The 10,842-nt window shown below is 41.8% G+C and overlaps 1 long non-coding RNA gene across 1 annotated transcript; it reads right to left on the bottom strand.

Moving 5' to 3' along the window:
* Window positions 1-1,263: 1,263 nt before the first annotated feature.
* LOC309671324 lies at window positions 1,264-6,803 on the bottom strand. Its single transcript, XR_014269125.1, has 3 exons — window positions 6,622-6,803; window positions 4,084-4,270; window positions 1,264-1,860 (listed from the first exon to the last, which is right to left on the bottom strand). It is a non-coding gene; the product is annotated as an uncharacterized lncRNA (long non-coding RNA).
* Window positions 6,804-10,842: the final 4,039 nt, after the last annotated feature.

The following is a 10,842-nucleotide window of genomic DNA, read 5'->3' as shown; positions in this document are numbered from 1 at the left end:
GAAGTAAGGGCTCAGTGATAACTCTCCTAAAGGGCTATGAGTAGCTGTGTGCGCTTACAGAGACACTTCAAGACAAGGTGACAGTCAGTGGTACACCCTGGGCTAAATGCAGCTCCTTTGCGATGACAATGTGTCACGTTAACTGTAAGCAAACACAAGCAAACAGTTATTAGAAACTGAAATAAATGTGGTGCTCAGATCCATCCGAGTTGATTCACAGAGACAAGACACTGCTGAGAAGCAGCATCTTGCCTCTTTTAGGGACATCGGCTTCTCTTAATTTCAGAATTCACCTGGACATGAGAGCCGAAGCAATGTGTGTGTGAGAAAGAATGTCAGGAAGCAGAGAGGAGGGTTATTGCAGCTGAGCGCACAGCAAGAGGAAGGACGTTAGGCTGCGTGTTGTGCATGTCTGTGTATTTTATTTTTGATGTTTTTGATTTCTCAAGGTTGGTCAGCTTTGCTAAACGGTCTTTATCCTCTGTCCCCTCTTTACACCCTTAACCACAGGACAAGCAGGGAATATTCCTGGAGCTGAGACACTTCACAGAAGTTCATGCACAACTGAATCCAGGGTAGCTGCAACCCAGTCAGAGGGCTGTAAAAGAAAGAATTGGAGAGGAGACCTTGGCGGTAAAAGTATGTGAGGAATAGGAGCCCACCCAAATGCATTCAAGAGTCATTTGAGCCACCCTTGGAGCCTGCCTAGCGGATACCATTGCAGAAGGTCATATGTATCTCATGAATCCCGAGTCATATCCAACAGCCCTGTGTGCAAACACATGGACAGCTGAATTCAGCCCCAAAGCTTTCTGAAGCAGGAAGGCAAGGACTGAGGAAAAGAAAGAGTGGAAGAGCAATTAATGGAATAAGAAGGAAGAAGCAGTTGCATCAGGTTTGCAGTACTTAGTTGGTTTGTTACCTGAAGTGCAGGAAGGTACCCCATGTGGTTTCAGTACAGTGAACTCCGACTTCTACCTACCTTTCATGTGTGTACGCAAACTAGATATACCCTTACCTGATACATAACCCCAAAACACTTGCATTTCTGTTTGAGCAGTCTAACTTCTAGGTGCACATGCAAGCGTGCATGAAAGTGCTGGAATGTACTTCTCCAGATTTCATGGGTGGAATGGCTTTCTCCAGTCCCAGCTTCCACGAGAGACTCTCACTCACCTCTGCAATGTCACTGGCTTCTGCCCTGCTACTGGCATGACACTTCTGGGGATGGAGTCCTCATTTTTGGAAAATAATAAAATATCTCTATCTAGCCCGATGCTTCTTTATTTTAATCAAACTCTAATTCATGGCTAGGCCTTGGAGGCTGAGCAGAGCTTCTATTAACCAACACCACCATCTCACAAGTACTTCAGACTACATATAGGGCCTGTAAATGCTTCAAGTTCTCAGAGAGATACTAAGTACATTTATTACAATTTTTTTTTAATTAGCTTTTATTTAGAAGTCTGTCATATTTCCCAGCCCACAGAAAGCATGAAGCTACGTTACATGCCTTTGAAGTCTTTCTTCTAAAATATGTAATTACCATGTAAAGAGCAACTAAATTATAAACGATACGTACCTATAACATCAGCTAATTTTAAATGTAATCAGCGTACTCCATGCAAGAAATACATCATAAAGGAGCACATTTAAGAAATGAGAATCAGTCTGGAAACGTTACGTGAGCCTTTTGGATTAAGAATAATTCCCCTCACAAATGAGAAATAAAATGCATACGCTGCATACCAGGAATCAAACCTGGCCACGAACCGGCGATATCTGACATTTCCATCTTCATCAAGGGGGATTCTGTCAAGTAGCAGCTCAAACTCTTCATCAGTAATCTCCACGCCAAACCTGAAACAAACAGCAGTTAGCAGCACTCGCTTGCGGAGTTCACATTTGGGTCAACAGTACCCACAATACCCTGAGCATATGGCTGCCATTAACTCTTTGTTACTGCTTCGGTCCTCAAGATCAAGAGCACCACGTGAATATCAGAGGTTAATCAGGGTTTTGATCGCTTCAGCTTTCTCAAAGAAAGAAATTCTACCCTAGAATCCCGGCATTGGTGGGGCACAGAAATAGAAATACTAGCATATTGAACTGTGTGCAATTGTCCTCTATAAAAAGTTATTCATTACACTAAAACACTGGTATTGCTTAAACTAGTTAACTCTGAAAGGCTTTTCATTTGGACTGTTTAGCATGAAAGAAAATGTAGAGAAAAACTGTCTTTTTGGGAAACAGCTTCTTAGTGCTTTTGGAAAGCATTTCATAAGGGCTTTAAAGACATTTTGCATACAAATATTTAAAAGTGGCAGTGTTTATTCATCAGCAAGAAAGTGTTTTCACCTCTCCAGAACAATCAAAACATAATCCTTGAAATACTGGCATAAACAGGAATGACTTAAGCAATAATAAGAACAAGGCATTCATTCAGGGTTTTGCAAAGCTGACTTTTGGGGGGATATATTCTCTTTTTTGCAAGGCAATGAAAGGGTATACAAAATATAGTATTTATTTGTTGATCTGGTTTCATCATCATGCTTTCCCATTTTACAAAACTCAAGAAACCCTTCTGTTAGAGTGCCATTTGTCCTTAACTTATTTTGTGGATTTCTGACTTGGAGGTTTGGAGGATGGAGAATGGCTCATTCTGTAGAAGCCTTTACCCGGCTTTATTTCAGAGGAAGTCTGCCGAGGATACAGCAGATACAGCTGCTTTTGCATTTGCCCTCAGCTGACAGTATCTTATTTTACTGGCTTTCACCTTCACTTATCTACATTCACTTTTCATTTAGACACGTGCATTTAGGGAAGCTTGTGTTCTGTCAATACACATAAAACCACACAGAAACAACGTAAACCTGCATCATTTTTTACCTATGAAGACTATAAAACCTAACTTGGCTGGGAGTGTCAGTAAGAACAACTTTTAAGGAATCTGTAACGGTTCTGGGGTTAAACACCACTGCACAGGTCATTTGAAGACTAGCTATTTGCATATGTGATCAATGGACAAAATCTATTTGTTTACATGATCAGTTAAACAAAATCTCCTGTTTGTTGCTATCATCTCCTAATCCTTCTCTCCATCACTTGTAGCAAGGGGTGCCATCCCAGAAAGGAGTTTAAGCTGTATATAAGGCATAAGCAGTTGAGAGTCTATTCTGAGAACCAAAAAGTTAGGCAAACTGGCCAAATTCTAGCTCTGCGACTAAAACAGATAGACTGTTTAGTCATTATATTACTTCTCTATGTGTAACCATGGTTACAAAGAAATCTAGATAGGTTCCATGTAACATAACACATGAGAGCCACGGAAGAAAAAGAACAGCACTTAGTGCAACATTTATGTTTTTTTATGGCAAGCATATGTATCTGGGGTAAAGAAAATGGCTTTTCATATTCATCATCACTATCTTCAAATAGGCAGGAGAGCAACAAAGCCACAAACTGCTCAAAAAGCAAAATGAAGCCTTTCGAACTTTATTCTGGAGTTAAAGAAAAAGAATTGCTGCAATCTAAAAAATAGGAATAATGAGAGGAAAACAGGCTCATGCAGTTGGAAGTTATGTCTTAATGATTATTATCCATTTTGTCCTCTCTTAGAGCAAGACTGATTACTGAAGGGAGGCCCTACTTCTCTCGCAACTTCGTTTGCCTCAAAGAATTTTTGTAAAGTCTAGGAGACAGAAATTCACACACAGATTACTATAGCACCTTTAGCTGCAAAAAAATAATCTTTCAACCACTAATTAGGCAGACTTCACTGGGGGCTCTGCTATTTTTCCCTCTCCATAGCAAAAGACAGGTGCTCTGATTGTACCAATACAAATGTTTGTATGAAAAAAAACAACATAAACTATGATTTTTTTGTTGTTGACTAAGAAGATTTTTGATGTAAAAAGAGGGAGAAAAATCTTTACTTCTTCTGGTAACCAAATGAAAAAAAAAAAACAAACCCAAACCAAAACCTCTTGATAGGCAAATGACTAAGGATTTTCTTGGTGCTGAACCCAATCTGATCATGACTTGAATACTTCTCATTATATAGTTCAGTATAGCTCTGAATACCTGCTTATTTAATTTCACTTTGGGAGGCTGATAACTCGTTATTGGCTGGTAGCCTGAGCCAGATAGACAGTTGTCTAACATGGAGTGGAGTGTGCCACTGCAGCAATCATAATGAGAGCTTCTGATCATACTTCTTTTGTAAGACGAACATCTCAAACTGCTCTCCATATAAAGCTACATGAAGAGACTATTGGAAAGAAAAAAAAATAAAAAGTTGTAAGTTTAATGCTCAAGAAAGTTACTGAACTACCAAGTGCCAAGATGGACTTATTTTTATACCCACATGGAAGAATTAACTATCTCTTTCCTCTGCATAATTTCCCATTCCCAGCATTACCCTATAACTGTGATTCGTGATACCTGATCTGGGCAGTCGATCTCTGATCTCTGAAACCCCAGACATAGACTTGACAGTGTACAAATATATTTTCTGAGAAAAATACCACCATCATTTCATGACCTAAATAAATAATGCCATTTCTACAAGGAGGGTGGGTCAGAATCATGCTCTCTTCAACACTTCACTGTTCACCTCAGGTAGTAGAAAACAGCCTTCAAACTGTTTTGACTGAAATATTGCTAGTGACACACAACTCATCCTTGAATGTGGCTGGGGAAAAACAGTGGTCTGGAAGGAACCCAGTGATCTCTGCGTGCCACAGTACTTCCTACGAGATGTCAAAAGTCATTTCATCAGTGTTGAAGGTCCCCAAGCTTCCCAAATGCATCCAGAAAGATGGGAGCTGATCCTGAAGGTCTGGTCTAAAAGTACGCCTGTATACATTTACTTTCTAGGGTGGTGAATCCTATTAGAACAGGAGGGGAATCAATACAAGGCTCTGAAGGGTTCCCTATGCCCCGCCTTACGTCGTATCTGCAAAGTCAGAAAATACATAGACTGGTCTAAAGGCGTAAAACTGGGGGAAGGGACAAACAAGGTTACACCAATTTTGCATACTGACATTTTCTCCATTATTAAAATTCCAAAGACCTATTTTACATTACTGATCTCAGGATTTCTGGAAACATGCTGTGACTACATTACATCCATCGTGCTCACTGGTGTGGAAACAGAAAAAGCATTGAATGAAGAGAGTGTATGGCCTGTACCATTTGTTATCCCAAACACTGATATTATACCTTTCATTCTGAACCTCCCCTCAAGCTTTACAAACACTTCCACAATATACAAAAGCAGTAAACAGGAGGATCAAGTGCTCCAGCGCACAAACGCAGCCACCTGAAACTAAGCAATGATTTAACCAAACAGCAACAGCACACAACAGATGAATCACTGGGTTCTCCAGGGCACATTTTCAAAGGCAGGTGCAATGGGCAGGGCTTGAGAAAAAGATATCTATTAACTGGAGGGTTAAGCCTATTTAGACAGAAGCTGATGTAAAACGCAAGGGACTGGTTAACAGCGAGGTTGAGAGAAAATGCTTTGGCAAGAAGCCCAGAACCCTGGCAAAGGGAGCACCTGCAAAAAGTCACATGTGGTTTATCATACCAATACCTACATTTGCACATGCAAACTGGGAAATGGTTATTTCCATTTTATCATATGTTTAATATCTGCAATACTCCCAAATAAGGGCGTTCTCACCTCTCAGATCTTAAATCAAAGAGACAGAGAGGAAGAGAAGGTACATTGAGAAATTCAGCAACTATTTCAGTTACTGAAGTGTCTTTTAATCATCTATAAAGACACCACTCCTGGGTACCAAGGTAACAATGGGTTTTTAAGAGGTCTTTAGTGGAAGAGAAAAGATGCAAAAAACCATCCTCTGCAAGAAAGCAATTGGGAAGAAGCACAGAAAGCAGACAGGAAGAACTTAATAGGGTGTCAAGACTAGCATGCTACAGGAGCAGAGATGGCAAGGCAAATAAGACAGCACACCAGGTCAGAGGGATAAGCAAGCCTAAAACTCTGATGGGCATTTGAAGGAAGAATAAGATATTTACGGTGATCTGATTGTAAGGAGAAGTAAGTGGGAGGAACTTTCAAACACGCCATGATAGAGCCAGAAAGATAAGCTAAGGGGATTATTTCAGCAGTGTGACCTCAGATCTACCCAGGGAACATAGGCAAGGCAGAGGTACTTGCAGTTGTTGAGAAACAGCAGGCAGTTGTGAGGTGCACAGCCATGCAGTTCCTACGTGCAAACGTGTGTGGAAATCATGGTTTCTGCTGGCAGGCAGAGCATGAATTCACTACATGTTGCATTTGCTCATAAAAACACGGCCCCTCCTCAGCACCTCTTGTGCATTTTAGAGATCACCAGGTACCTCGCCTGCAAAAGCAACATTAATGAGTCAGAGTCACAAAGGAATCAGTAGCAATCTCTCTCTCCTTTGCATTTTTTAAGGAATCAGCAACAACAAGTTGGGCAAGTACTTGAATATTTATGAAAAGAGAATTTAACAATGGACTGCAAAGAATCTAAAATGATGTTTTATGGGCATAAATCACAGGTTCCAGTTCCCTCCAGAAAACCTCCTTTCTTCCACCTCTCATGGCACAAGTACTAAAATTACCTGCGTGTCCTCATTTGTGGTGTTGGTGCCTATTTGGACCTTCAATGCTCTCATCACTCTCAAGGAAGACACCGGATGTATCTCACCAGTCTGCATCTGGCAGGTAGCTTTCCTGAAGGAGAGACCTAACATGTAAAAACTAGGCTTAGAAAGCCAAATCTCTGCAATCTCTGTGTGAAACACTGCCTGGGAAAACTGACCTGCAAGCTTCAAAGACAGGGAAAGGAATAAGAAAAACAGATTGTCTTTACTCATTGTTTTCTTATATACTGTTGTCCCTCTGGTTTGTAATGCTTCAAATAACTCAGGTACTGCAGTTCAACTCCAAGTCATCATGAGTTCATGCTACTGCCACAATATCTTTCTTGCAGGATGATTTTCCAATTAATCAACTTTTTTCCTCTTTTACAGTTATTCCCCAACCTGACACATTAACCAGGCCCCTCCATTCTTGGCATCTAGATTTACACACTGGAATGCTGTTTCAGAGCATGCTTAATTCAAAAGTCAGATCCTTCAGCCACTTAGGCAAGCAGTAGTATAACACAACTATTTTCCCACTTCATCACAATTTCTCCAGTAAAGCATCGGCCAGAACGATGCACACATCAGCAGCAAAGCAGGGCTTAACCCAGTGCTCTGGGCGACATGGTACTCCTGCAGCTCCATTTCTTCCAGCTCTTATTTCTTTCCCGCCATTCAGATCCTGTTGGTAGGCAACAAACTGCCAGGGATCACAGAATGGTGAGGGTTGGAAGCGACCTTTGGAGATCTAGTCCAACCCCCCTGCCAAAGCAGGTTCACCTAGAGCAGGCTGGACCGGAACACATCCAGGTGGATCTTGAGTATCTCCAGAGAAGGAGACTCCACAGCCTCTCTGGGCAGCCTGTGCCAGTGCCCTGCCACCCTCAAAGGAAAGAAGTTTTTCCTTATGTTCAGATGGAACTTCTGTGTTCCAGTTTGTGCCCGTTGCCCCTTGTCCTGTCGCTGGGCACCACTGAGAAGAGTCTGACCCCATCCTCTTGGCACCCCCCTCCTTAGATATTTATAAGCATTGATGAGATCTCCTCTCGGTCTTCTCTTCTCCAGGCTAAACTGATCCAGGTCTTTCAGCCTTTCCTCTTCAAAGAGGTGCTCCAGTCCCTTGATCATGTTTCATAGCCCTCCACTGGACTCTCTCCAGTACAGGCTCTTCAGAGCCTGATCTCCTCCCATTGGAAATGAGGCACCTAAATGTCTTCTAAAATTTGGCCCAAAAGCCTCTTGTAATTTTTACTATTTAAATACAATCAAAGTAAGAAAAATTCACTCCAGGGGAGCAGTTTGACAAGGAAAGGTTGCACAAGGAGTGCCTGGCTCCCTCTTGTTTCCTTATAAAAACACACCAGGGTGGAGAGGGGAGGGGATAGGATGTGGGGAGAGGGGTTGCACAGACCCCCATGTTTTAGGCTCTGGATCACTTGCAAGCTGACATTCCTATAGTCTCACAATCACCACAACTCTCCTACCCACCCCCTCAGTAACACCTCACGGTAAAGGTTAAAAAGGTAAAAAAACAAGTAGCAAAGAGCAAATACTTTCCTGTTATTCCCCATTTACATTGTGAGAAAGCACAAGCAAGTCCATACTGTATCAAAAATATGTTTGTTATTAAGAACTAACAATGCAGCATGTGGTATGCATACAATATTTTGTCGAACCAACCAGTTTGCTGTGTGTCCTTCCCTTCTGTACCTTGGATTATTCCACTCCTTAGGTGCATAAACCAGATTGTTCAGCATGTCTAGATAGTTATATGACGTTTTGTTGTCTCCTAGTACTTGTGCCCTTCACAAACCGATGGATTTTATAGTCATTGACCTCTGCCTGCCACAGAAGGGAGAAGGGATGCATCGTCCACAGTCACACAACACTAGGAAATAAAACCAGGTCTCATGAACTCTCATATCATGCCTCTTAAACAACCCCCTCATTGCAACACCTTTCTACCCTTACCAAAGGAATGTCCCAGCTCCCATTTCTGTGCATCCCCCCACCTCAGGCAAAGCTATTTCAGTGCTAACATATGTTTTTTGTAGTACTGCAAAACTCGTGAGGAGGTCTAAGCAAAGCAGTAGTTAAAATGCTGCAAGCTGTCACCACCTGTCTGCACTAAACATGCCAGAGCAGCAGTCTCTCTTGCTGCTGAATAAGTAACAGAAACAACAGGAATTGGGAGAAAATGGCAAAAAGTAATTTGCTTGAATATTAAATGCCTTTCCACGATAAAAGAGACACCTACAACGGCACTGTAAGGATCTGCTGCTGCAATCATTTCTCAGCTGCTAGGGTTCTCTGCCTTGAAGCACTTTCCCCAAGAGGTCAGCCAGTATACCAGATGACACCAGTTAGACTTACATTACCAACTGTACATTAATTATGGAAGTATAAGGCCTTAGTTCCATCCCCTTACTCCTGCTCCAACAGGAGGTAACAAGTCACAAACCATCTCGAGAGGCCTCAAAAGGGATTCTGCCAGAATACAGGACATCCCACAAACGATCAAGAATTACCAGAGTTACCTTCCTGTGGGTGTTAAGCTCAGATACGGGGACACCATGCAGGACCACTGCTGGGTCCCCAGCTTCTGAGTCCTGAATTGTACACCCTCAGGGCTGCTTTACACTGTGCTCAGGTCTAGCTTTCGTGCCACTGGGGCCTGAGAACATCTGTTATCCAAGAGCTGCCCAGCAGGCTCCCATGACCTATGCGAGATCTATGAAGGAGGATGATGTAAACCCCAGCTCTTCATCTGGACTGTTGACATTACATGCAATGGAGGGTGTGAACTGCTTTGGCTGATGCTAGGAGTGCTGCCACACCTATAAACCACGGGGGGGGGAAAACCCAGGCTTGGTAAAAACTATCAAACAGAAAAAAGGATTATTTCTTCCTGAAAAGGACTTCTTTCAGAAGCAGCTTCCTGTTTTGAGAACTGCAGTGTTTGGTACCTGGAGGGTACAAGAGGTGCCATTTCCCAACCCCAAAGAACAGCTGGAGATGTTAAGGTAGATTTTGGAAGTTAGATGCAGACACGGCAAAAAGAGGCCATTCAGGTAGCAAAAGAACAAACAAACAAACAAACAATTAGTGATAAAGAAGAAGAAGAAGAAGAAGAAGAAGAAGAGCTTTTCATCCACACAGCATGTTTTCTCTGAAAAACAACTTTAAAAATGTCACAACTAACTTGGAGGTATTTTTGCTACAGCAAACTAGAAATCTTACATTATATGGACTAAAGCAGTTGCTACTCCATTCATTTTCACGGGGGCTGCCTGGGCAATTCCAGCAACAGCCTCTCAGCAAGAAGCCGTGTACCAGCTGCAGCTTCACCAGTAGTACCCAGGCCTGTCTGCTCTCCTCGCAGCTGGGATCTGTACGCTGCAGCTGCTCCCTCCTGCCCACAAGGACACTAAAAATACAGCATCTCCTGCTATAGCAAAATACAGCATCTCCTGGAGATAACTCATGTCTGACACCCTGGAAAAATACATTTTCAACTCCAGTCCAGATGTGATTGGAAGTCTACCTGCTCTAAAATCTGCCCTTGCACACAGCTGAGTAAGAGAGATAAGAAAGTTAAGTGCAAACCAAGCAGTGTCTGAGTTGTTTATATGCAATGCAGGCAGCCTCAAGAGAGCTATATCCTTGTGTAACAGACTAGGAAAGCTGATACCTTTTTCCTCTGAAAGCAGATGTAGATCTTTCCCAAACGGAGTGTGGGCAAAACTTGGCAAAAAATTCTTTTATTTCATTAAATCCCAAGGATCCAAGTCATGATCCAACAGGCTTAAGCACTGTCATTTGTAACAAAGCTTAGCCAGTGGCAAATACTACAAGTAGCTTCTGAAAATGTGATAAAAAAAATTGCACAACATGTCACATCATACACCATTCGAAAATATCTTTTGCACAAGTTAACATGTTGAACAATACCCTCTCTGAAACAGCTTTTCACGAAGTATTTGTTTCACTGGACCTACAATTCCCATTTTGTCAACCACATTCCTTTTATAAATGAACTAATTTTAAATATTTTAACTGAATTTTTAATTTTTTGGAATAAAGTATAAAAAAGTGTTCCAGGAAAAGAGAAATAAATCAATTTCAAACACCACATCATATAAGCTTGAATATGCTGACATTTTTGTGAAAGTTTATTTTGTTTTGAGCAGTTGCGTT

Source organism: Vanellus vanellus, assembly GCF_965231255.1.
Source record: "Vanellus vanellus genome assembly, chromosome: 4".
NCBI classification, from domain to species: Eukaryota; Metazoa; Chordata; class Aves; order Charadriiformes; family Charadriidae; genus Vanellus; species Vanellus vanellus.
This window is presented reverse-complemented; position numbering and strand designations above follow the sequence as displayed.